The 10,415-nt window shown below is 32.8% G+C and overlaps 1 long non-coding RNA gene across 1 annotated transcript; it reads left to right on the top strand.

Moving 5' to 3' along the window:
• Positions 1–5,790: 5,790 nt before the first annotated feature.
• LOC127728429 (uncharacterized) lies at positions 5,791–7,056 on the top strand. Its single transcript, XR_007994119.1, has 2 exons — positions 5,791–5,828; positions 6,537–7,056. It is a non-coding gene; the product is annotated as an uncharacterized LOC127728429 (long non-coding RNA).
• The last annotated feature ends 3,359 nt before the right edge of the window (positions 7,057–10,415 follow it).

Here is a 10,415-nt window from a genome sequence, read left to right as displayed (position 1 = left end):
TTTTATGGCCGTAGCCAATCGGTATAACTCATCGTGCAATATGCCCTAATCTAACCTATGGACTACTCTTAGCTTTCTAAATTCTTAATCATAACATTTTACTGCCTGAAAACCACACTCATAACCAAGTTTTCTAATTGTACTACCATATTTGATCAGATCTAACATCAAGTTTGAATACTTAGTAAGATAAATTGATAAAAAATATATCAAATGCGTTATTCCCCTGGTGCATGTTTGAAATTGCTTTTGGGTTTGAAATAGAGGTTGTCATTAGTTTGACACCAGTGGCAATTACATGTATCTCTTCATTTGATTGAGTTTGTGGCATTAAGGCAGTAAAGTCTACATATTCATTATTAAAAATAGAATTTCTCAATTTTTCATTTACATGATATGCCAAAGGCAATGCATTCTTAATTAAATCAACAGAGCTAAATGTTATATGAATTGTACCTTCCCTCTGTGAATTTGCATTATAGTTCACAGGTTCAGATATCAAAGTGCTGTCTGTTGGAAATATGCTGGTAGTAACTGGTTGTACAACATTGTTGACGCCTGATGAAGAACATAGCACTGGTGGAATACATAAGGTTGGGTTACTCATTGCAGATGAACTTGCTTGTGGTTGCTGTCCTATTGGTGTGACTAAATCAGCTAATGACAGCTGTTGTTGGGATGTTGGTTCGTTGGACCTCATACGGTTTAGCAATGCCAAAGCAATTTCATCTGCCGTAGGTATCCTCCAAGAAGTACTTAATTGTGGGAGATTGTACTGAATTTTCAATGAGAATGTAAATTTCACGCAATGTATTAGAATCACAAGTTATCAAGACGAAAACTAATGATAAAAGGAAGCGCACACATGGCACATAAACTCGTGCTGACTCCGCAAGATCATTGGCCAATTAGAAGGATGGAATCCACTCGCGTGGTTCTCTACACGTGAAAAAAGGTTATATAATTTAGACAATTAATCAAATAATTAAGTTAGACAAATCTGACTCACTGGCCACTACAGAGACATCGTAAACATTTACAGTATAAATTTGTCACTCTTTATATCAGTCTAAGCTATAAAACTACACAATTAATCTTCCCTGCTGTCTTAAATGATTTTATTCCGCTTTTCAATTAGCAAATAAAATCGGTTATCATTCAAATGAACCAGTATGGTAGACGGTCAACATAACCCTTAACCGGTTTAAATCGATGATCAATGCTTTGACACAGTCCCCACATTTAAAGACTAATTTGTCATGATAACGTTGCTTTTTATCAACAATAGTTATGATACCAATAGAGGAAGTTTAAGATATGTTCCCTTGGCCTATGATATAGTCATTAAGATCTAAGACGACGGCTATACCTAACAAAAACAAACTAACCAATGAAATATCTTAGAGGCCACCACAATGCACAATCACCAAAAATGACACGACAAGCTCTTAATCGTCCCTAGTTAAGACGATATGTGAACAGAAACGACAACATATCTGAAAGGAATCTGGTTTGAATTGTTTTACATTTTGTAATGTCAGGGTCTCTTTATAACCGACTTTATAGTATGGGTTGCGTATATATCTGGTAGATATATAGTTGTCTCATTGGCGATCATACTACATCTCTTTATTTTTATATCAAATATTCATAACAGAAAAAAAACCAGGTTGAACGTACATTACTGGTATATTAGTTTAGTGTAATTCTCTTTTATCTCGATCAACGAAACAACAAAATATGAAAAAACTGGTGTAGTTAGAATTTATACTAGGTCTTCCAGAGATACATAGTATATAAAAGTAAGTTGTGCTTGCTTATTACTTTAATTAATTTATGTTCTATGTTTTGATTGGCTAGTTATCAATAACAATTATAACTATGTTCATAGGAAGTAGGAAGTAAACAAATGTAAAAATGATATGATGGTTACCTCACAGACAACACATCTCCATTGTTTGTGTACACTCTCAAACAGATGCATATGCAATTTGAACACCAGAATATAAAACCACTACATATTTAATATATCCAAAACATCAGAATTAGAAAATATAGAAAAAACGCACTTTATTTAAAAACGCTCGCATTTATGTAATTTTAAACATACTAATACAAAAAGACATATTTCACACACGAGAATCATACAGTCGTATAAAGATATTTTTTACAATTGATGAAAAATTGTAAATTGGATTGGACAATCAAACATATTATGAGTAAATGTTTTTATCAATATATTCTAGAAACCACTAGTGAAGTTTCACTCACAATGAAAGAAACAAACAAAAAAGAAGAAGTTACTGAGGGGCAAACAAAACAAATTAATGAAAGAATGACAGACAACACCACGAACAAAACAAAAATACGAAAAAACAACACATCACAAAACTCTATTCAGAAAACTAAAGATTTAGCAAACCCAGAAGGTAAGCAGTTCCTGCTCAATTAGTAGCACTTGTCGTGTTGCTCATTTCAAGTAAAAATTCAGTGATAAGTCACATTTGATGATGTCATATATGAGGACCTTGTGTCCTTGTCGCTACGGTGGGTGAATCATATCCATAAAATGAATTATTAAATGCGCCGTCATATTTTGGAAGTTCGCCTTGTTATTTTGAAACTACCCATTAGCAAGTGATCGAACTTCATGAAATCGAAATCGATGATAGTTTTCAAAACCAGACCTTTTCCATAGAAGTTTTGCATCGTATTCTTTGATGTTGTTTTTAGTTCCTTAATCAGTGGTTCTCTTGTTTCATGCTGTTACGTCAGCAGTCAGTGCGGAACTTCATATTTGTAAAGTTGAATTTAGAGATGCATATATGAATAAAAAGGGATTTCATTCAGATAAATATATCAACACTACGACAACAATAAAATAAAGGCACCCGTTTTTTCCGATTTATTTTTATCTCCCCTGTTATTTATGATACAATTTAATATTCAGTGTTTTACGGCGAGGCATAACATGTAGACAGCCAATATAACCAATTAAAAATCTATCAATGTATTGAGGCATTTTTAATCAAATCTTTTAAAACCATAATAGTGCCCTACTTAATATTGTTAGAACTGCTCCAGATGAAAAGATTCTCGAAAATACAGTTGATAGCTGGATTGAACTATGCGTTCCTTCGTCTGTTCTGGTTCTATATACTCTATATACTACTAGATACTACATACTTTCGACTTCAAAGAAACGTTGTTCAGTGCGTATTAACCTAAAATAGTGCAAATGTCAGAAGGTAAATGTCAATGTCACCTGATATCATTTAGAAAATAGCTGTTCTATATTTGTTTGATTTTGAGTTCAGCAATGGCATGACATATACGTGTGGTATTAATTTTGGGAACACGTAACAATTTCTATTCCAATCTTATAAAAACTAAAGTTGCAACTTCCTCTTACAAAGTTGGTTGTAGATTTCAGGCCATTCTATTTTATAGTATCAGGTAAAAAAAAAATGAGTTTGAGTGTGCCTAGTTGATGTCAATCTATAAATGCAAGTCGTATGAAACACTAGTCTATTTGCTATTTACGGAATTGACTCTCGACATTTGTACGAGTTTTTTCTACTAGGATGGACATACATTTTTTAATTGCCAATAAAGAGCAAGCAGAACGGGCAAATTTGTCTGTGCGTAATGTGTGTAGTATTCAAAATCTGTTAATTACATATTACCATTGTTAAACTAAAAACATTTGATAGAAATATGTTGGGTTTTTTTATACTAAAATTGGTAACAATGCCTATAATTCACTTTCAATTTATCATGCTTTACATGGGCAGCAACTCAGTTTGCCGGTAAAGTAGTCAAACATGTCTACAATTGGCAAAGGGAAACAAAATGTGTTAAAGGAGTGATATGGATGTAGTTAGGTGAAATTAAAAAAATCTCGAATTTAGAATTGATACTATAAGTCAAAAGAGCATTAGTAAAGGAACAAAATAAGCTAAAAATATTATGGACTCCTTTTTGCGATATTTGATTTTTTTAAAATGGCGGGGCTGACTCGGACTTTTACCTTATATTTAGCATTGGCATTATTTGGGTCTCAAATCGTAAGAAAAAAATCTGTTTAAATTTTGGTAATGACCTTTTTATGAGCTATTGAAGTCTTCTATGAAAAGAAAAGTGGGTGATATGAGCAAAATATTTTACCCTGTATCGTAGGATAAAACCGAACATCTGACAGAAATTCATAAACCTGACCTGAGTACATCCTTATAACAGAATCAAATCAGTAACTGGCAAATTTTGATGTACTTTCTTTGATATCCTGAAACACAAAATGCATGGATTACTGATTGATACTTCAACCTGAGAGAACAGGATTTATTTATTAGTTGTTATTGACTTCGAACTAACTTTAGTAACTGTGAGTACTCTTATGTCGGTGCTTTGTTTCTAATGTTTTATGTTAGTTGTGTTTGTGCCTCGTACCGATCTTTTGAGTTAAGCTAATTGCACTGATTTTTATAGTTTGTCCTTATGTTGTGCTGTTACATGTACAAGTACCCGGCCACGTCCACTTGTATTTGTAGTATTTGTATTTTTATCCATCTGATGAGTTAAGCCTCTTTCAACTGATTTTTATAGTTCGTCCTTATGTTGTACTGTTACACCACTGTCCCAGGTTAGGGGGAGGGTTGGGATCCCGCTAACATGTTTAACCCCGCCACATTCTGTATGTATGTGCCTGTCCCAAGTCAGGAGCCTGTAATTCAGTGGTTGTCGTTTGTTTATGTGTTACATATTTGTTATTCGTTCATTTTTTGTACATAAATTAGACCGTTACTTTTCTCGTTTGAATTGTTTTACATTGTCATTTCGGGGCCTTTTATTGATGACTGTGCGGTATGGGCTTTGCTCATTGTTGAAGGCCGTCATTTGGTCTCTTGTGGAGAGTTGTCTCATTGGCAGTCATACCTTATCTTCTTTTTTTATATTAACCCCGACACATTCTTTATGTGTCAGTGCTTGTCGTTGATTCATGTCTGTCATATTTGTTTTTCATAAATTGTCTTGTTATAAACTAGGCCATTGGATTTAATTTCCTCGTTTGAATTATTTCGGTGCCTTTTATAACCGTCTATAGGGTATGGGTTTTTTTCCATTGTTTAAGGCCGTACGGTTGCCTATAATTGATTACATCCACTTTATTTGAACTCTAATAGTTAGTTGTCTCATTAGCGATCATAAAACATCTCCTTATTGTTATTTTGATAATTACATTCATATTTTATCAATTGTAAAGAATTTGTAAAGATGGTAAAATTTGAATTTGAATCCAGTAAAACTGTCTTTGGTATAAAATTCAGATATGAAATACCGCCACAACTTTTCTTCAGGAGTTTTAGAGGATAAACTTATGAAGGTTATTCTCCCTTTTTTTTATTCATATCAAAGTTTACTATATATTTTCTGAAAAATCCAATGATAAGACGAAGTTCGTGACCAATTATCACGACATGTATTTGCAATTCATCACACATCACGTGCATATTGCACACGTTTGATATTGTCGCCAAAACATTTGATAACTTGTAAATTCCTAGTACAATATACGGAAATTTTTACATATTATTTAGCACTTGCCATTCAGAAGTTTGTTTCCTCTTGAAAAAAATACATCAAATAAGGTGACAATTGTAATATAAACTATATTGACCCAACAAACAAACAAATGTGTTGTTTACCGCGTTTCCTGGATGTTTATGACAATATCAATCATATTTATGTGTTTCCAATAAAGTGGACTATAAAAGCCATCACTAGTTCATTATTCTTTACTTGGACATAATCACTCAAGAAAAAGACAGGTGAGTTGCTTATACACTTGCAATTTCCTTTTCTTATCCGCCGATTTTTATATAATTGGAATAATTCTAATGACACCAATGGTACAAAGACCCGAAAACAATCTGTAGAAGGCAAGATAATGACTGCGTCAGCTGTAAAATTTGAATCAATGTCTATCTTTGATCTTGCTGTAATGAAGTTATGATATTAAATTCAACCTTTTGGACTTGGCTTCAAATTATCAGGTCTATCAAATAAAATAAGTTATCTGTCCGCTTATTAATTAATATGTCCTCATTATTATTTGCAAATAAAGGCATTCTTTAGATTTTTAGCAGTCAAGTAACACAACTCTTTAATAACAGTTAAAGATGTTTTGATTTTATTGCCTATCATAACTCAATTGTTCTAGATAAAAGTATGTTTTTTTCCAACTAAACTTACTCACAGTAAATATAGCTCATCGTTAAAAGAAACTGTATTTTTTTCTTATGCTTTTATTCATTGCACAAGTCGTCATGACCAAAGACATCTGGCTTGTATTTTCAAACCACAGTAAAAGCCATCGCATCTGCAAAACAATGAAACTGAAGAAGCGTTAACCATAACATCTGTTTTCTTTGGGATTGATAAAGATTCGCTATATTAAAACCTTTAAATATATTGATATTAGTGTATTTATAGTATATACTACATTAGTCATTTGTCATGTTATTTTGTTTTTACAGTTATCTGATCTTCCACTGTATCTTGGTCAAAGCTCTGTCTAGTCATGGATCTTAAGGTTATAGTTGTATTGCTTGTTGTAATTGTTTGTATAGCAGCACATCATACGACAGGATATTACGACCAACCGGATTCATACTATGACACTCCAGATGGACTATACGATGCACCGGATACACCAGACTACCCTGATTATTATTACCCAAGAGGGTATGGAAGACAAAGTCAAAGGTCTGTTTATAGACCAGTTTACACACGACGAAGGATAATCCGACGTAGATTTCGTGGTTGAAGAGGAAGTACAGGATTGAGTTAATCTTTCTACAATTGTTTTGTGGTGGCTTTTGGTGAAATCCTTCTGTTTTCTCTACTTCAGATTGACAGAAACTACGTGTTGATGAGTAGGAGTGTAATGTTACTGTGATAACAAAAGACTTAAAAACTTGAATGGAAGTTCCATGACCGTTTTGTTTTCCTCAATGGAAAAAAAATGAGATAATTGAATAAAATCTGTAAAAAATATTGTTATTTGTGTTTTTCTACAACAATTACCCATTTGTTTTTTTTTTTAAATAAAATATTGAACCAAGGAATACAAATCTTTATAAGTAAATTATACACGTATTATGGCTAGATATATAGTTATCCAAAATTTCATGTGTACGAATACAGAGCAGGATAAACTTGCCCTTCCGAAGCATCTGGTTGAATCCTGGTTTTCAGGGAGTTCGTATAGCTTACGTTTTAGGTATCATTGTTATATTTCTTATCTTTTATACTTTTATTTCAGTTCCAATCAGTTGTTTGTTGAAAAGATGTTTACAAGAGTATGCGAGGATACAAATGTACTCAGTCGTAAATAGAATCAAAGGTTTACATTCACCAACAAAGGGGGAAAACACGGGGCTTGAAAAAACGGAAGTTTACTCTTCTAAAATGAAGTTTTCATCCTTCTATTTCAAAAAGTATAGTTAAGTATCACTAGTTATAAAGTTACAGATTTTCAAAAGTTCCTGATTTTGAAATGATTGCATAATAAACGTATTTAATGATAGATAAGGGGTGGGTGAGAGATGGGCATATGACAGGGGCAATAAGTTCTGATAGAAGTACAGAGCTATATATATAAAAAGAAGATGTGGTATGATTGCCAATGAGGCAACTCTCCAAAAGAGACCAAAATGACACAGAAATCAACAACTATAGGTCACCGTACGGCCTTCAACAATGACCAAAGCCCATACCACATAGTCAGCTATAAAAGGCCCCGAAATGATAAATGTAAAACAATTCAAACGAGAAAACTAACGGCCTTATTTATGTACAAAATAATGAACAAAAAACAAATATGTTACACAGCAACAAACGACAACAACTGAATTATAGGCTCCTGACTTGGGACAGGCACATACATAATGTGGCGGGGTTAAACTAGTTTGAAGGCGCCAACCCTCCCCTAACCTTGGACAGTGGTGTAACAGTACAACATAAGAACAAACCACAAAAATCAGTTGAAAAAGGCTTAACACATAAGATGCATACAAATAGAAATACACAGAGTAGACGTGGACGGGTACTTATACATCCCCACAACAAAAAGACACTAAGTACAGATCTGAGAGTACTCGCAGCTACTGACGGCTAGTTCAAAGCCAATAACAACTAAAAAAAAAAAATCATGCATCTTAGACCCCGTTCACACTTGGACATTTAGATCGATTTAAATTAGATCGGTTCACTTTAGATCAAAGTATCAACATTTGAACTTGTAATTCAATTGAAACAATAACTTCGTCCTTTATTTTTTGCAAACGTGTGTATCAACACATTAATTTGATTACATATTTGTATTTATACAGTTTTACACAGTGTTTACAATTTTACGAGTAATACGGTCAGATCGATTGCATTTTTAATTGTAGTATGAACGCAGTGGTTCAGATTAGACCGATAGAGATCGTTAGGATTAAAGATAATGTGAACGCTAACTGATTTCATTAAGATTGATTCAAATTTAGATCGATTAAAAAAAGCTAGTGTGAACGGGGTAAGACTAAAGTATCAATCAGTATACACATCCAACATCCAATGGATTTAGAGTAAAGACGTCATAAACAGTCAGAGAAAAACATGACCTTGTGCAATGCCAAGATAAAGGTATAGACAGATTGTAGAGCCGTGAATGTGCATATGTATATAAAATAATTTTTAGTTTGATTTTAATTTACTGATAACAAAATCAATATTAACACCAATAAAAACAATATTCAAAAATCTATGCTTGTAACAACTACTATATCACATAGGTCAATGAAAAAACTATACGACTGGAAATTGCGACCTTTCATGGACACATTGGTTAATTTTGCATGTTGTCAATAACCAAGAATACGACGACGCTTTTACACTATATGAGTAATTGCGTCACATTTGATATTCTTTGTGTGATTACAAGTAACAAACAAAAATGTTTTGCACTTGTATGCTTCCATGACGACGGATTGAAACCTCAGACAATTTGGTTTTATAATCAAAAGGACAATGCATTGTCTCTAAATTTCATACTAGTATAGTATATATCACAAAGAGACAGATCTAGAACACTATGTGTGCTAAGGGTCAGTGATCATAAGATTTTATGGAATTTTACAGAAACATTTTCTCCATGTTAAGTTAACCTGTTTATCAGCAAATAGTCCATTTGTATTCATCTGGGCTCCTCTTATCGCTGACATATTTCTTTATTCGTATGATACAGATTTTAAACAAGATCAATGAATAGATGCTAGCATTATCCTTAAACTTCACCTTTCGCCCTATAGAAGGTATGCGTTCACTAAAAAACTCAAAGTTTAATTACTATATTGCTCGCATCTATCCCATTAAACATGAAAAAAAGTGCACATTATACAATCAGGTCTGATTGAAACATTGATTTACACATTGAAAGTGGGATGACAACTACGATTTCAAATTGATCACTTCACATTTCTGATTGTGAACATTTCGTTTTTATGTAGGACTCCATGTATCATTATTCCAGCAAAACCAGCCAAAAAAAATCTTTCTATCAAGAGAATACAAAATGGCGTCATATAGGTTATTACCAATGACGTCATTTTGATAGGGTAGCTACGTAGACTAGCATATATCGTTCAACACTGTGTTGCGTTCAAAATCGTCGCAGATAGTATATCCGCTATATCCTACATATCTATATATGTTGAACGATACGCTACGTTTTCTCATGCTGTCTAGAATTTCATCATTCATCCACTCATATCTAAGGTCGGAATACTAGTAAGGTCCCGGTTGCTATTGACCAATTTTCATCTACATGATGCAAATTATTAAAGTGTCCGTCTTTTTCTGCGTAAAACAAAAAATGTGTTGCTCCAGTTCCGTTAGATTTTATAATAACTCATTCTAAATCTTAATCAATTATTTTAGTTTTTACGCTGATATTTCCTCTTTTTTTTCTTTTTTTTTAATGCGAACTCTGTTGGCATATTGAAAGATACAACAGAAAATAGAAAATTAACAAATTAACAAATATCGAAATAAGTAAAAGGAAAATATCATAAATAGAAAACATTGGCCCCGAGGTCTCATGTTATAGGACTATAGACTTCCAAAAATCATAGAATCATGATACGAGAAAATTTGTTAGAGATATTTTCGTGTCCATTATTTGATAAAGTATATAAATCTTTAAATAAAAATGTTATGTGTGACTGTCAAGTATTTAGTCTTTGTTTGAAAATTGTAATGTCCAACATATTTTGTGGAAAATAAAAAATACTTGACTATTATCAAAATTTTGCAGTGTTCAAATATTTCACATGCTAGTACTCCGGAATTGTTATGTTAACAAATTTTTG

The sequence above is a fragment of the Mytilus californianus genome, unplaced genomic scaffold (assembly GCF_021869535.1).
Source record: "Mytilus californianus isolate M0D057914Y unplaced genomic scaffold, xbMytCali1.0.p SCAF_2, whole genome shotgun sequence".
Lineage (NCBI taxonomy): Eukaryota > Metazoa > Mollusca > Bivalvia > Mytilida > Mytilidae > Mytilus > Mytilus californianus.
Note: the sequence above shows the minus strand (reverse complement) of the source record. Positions and strands in the feature narration are given on the sequence as shown.